Raw genomic sequence first — 1,135 nt, 5'->3', positions numbered from 1 at the left:
AAAAGGTATCGTGGGAGTCACAGCTATGCCAGCTGGGCCATTTCTCAGACACTCGCTGCAATCTGCCATTTCAGGATGTATTTTTCATCAAAAAAATAATTTTTTTTAAACAGACTCAAGTTCCTACTCCAAGCTTAGCTCAGTGAAATTAGAGAGGACAGCAAAGACACAGCTGAATATAATTCATGGGTAAGCAATATAAATATCTATACTTCGCCTTTTCCAGATTATTGTGATATAATGTTGTGATTCTTCCACATTTGTCTTGTGATTTGGGAAGAAAAGTGGATTGATTAGTGTCTGAAATGTGTGACAGCTAAGTCTGTCTGTGCCAATGGAGATTTATGGGAACATTATTTTTAGATTGATTGATGATATTGGAGCAGCTTGAAATGAGCAAATCGGACCAGAAAGGAGCGTGCCGTGATGAAGTGGATCTGGGCTGATTTCTACAAAGATTCAGCACAGGCTGTTTTCAGGTCTGAAAGGGTAAAGTAGTTTATGTGCCCCTCTAGACTTCTTGAACTCAGGGCAAGATTTTAGTTTCCGTGGCTATGATAAATACAGGCTTTGCAGAACAGCTCAGACATTAGATAAGCCTAATCATAAATCGAATGTGCTCTGCTTTATAAAAGAGTAAAACCTTAAGCTTTTGGATTTTTACATAATTTCTGGTTTATACTATTATAAGGGTATGTCTCAGAATGAAAAGACTCAGTGGTGGAAAAGGTAGAATGTGACTCTTACAATGCAGATCCCACTACTACTGCAGGGGTCACCTAACTTCTTTGGATTTTTCCTTGCTCCTTTGCAAAGGTAGGAATTGGATTGATTCATCAGGAGATGTGGTGAAATACATACGGTTGTGAGTGTCTAGATTCTGGAATCTACATCCCGGCTGCAAATTCCAATTCTGCCATTTACTAGGTGCGTGATCTTGACACGTTAAGATAATCTCATCTGAAATATGGGGATAATAATGGTAACAAAGTTCTTAGAGTTGTTGTAGGAATTATATGAGTTAATATAAATAAAGGACTTAGAACAGTAGCTAGCAGAGAGTGGACAATGTTAGCCATATCTCCAAGGTCCAATCCATCTCTGGAGGTCTGTCATTCTAATTTCAGTGAACTAA

General features: G+C 38.3%; 1 protein-coding gene across 1 annotated transcript in view; it reads left to right on the top strand.

The window, feature by feature from the left end:
- Positions 1-1,135, top strand: part of ARHGAP6 (Rho GTPase activating protein 6) — a gene marked incomplete at its 3' end in the record, with an annotated part of 105,238 nt that overhangs the window by 24,440 nt on the left and 79,663 nt on the right. The window lies entirely within an intron of this gene.

The sequence above is a fragment of the Bison bison genome, unplaced genomic scaffold (genome assembly GCF_000754665.1).
Source record: "Bison bison bison isolate TAMUID 2011002044 unplaced genomic scaffold, Bison_UMD1.0 scf7180017864518, whole genome shotgun sequence".
In the NCBI taxonomy this organism is placed as follows: Eukaryota; Metazoa; Chordata; class Mammalia; order Artiodactyla; family Bovidae; genus Bison; species Bison bison.
Note: the sequence above shows the minus strand (reverse complement) of the source record. Positions and strands in the feature narration are given on the sequence as shown.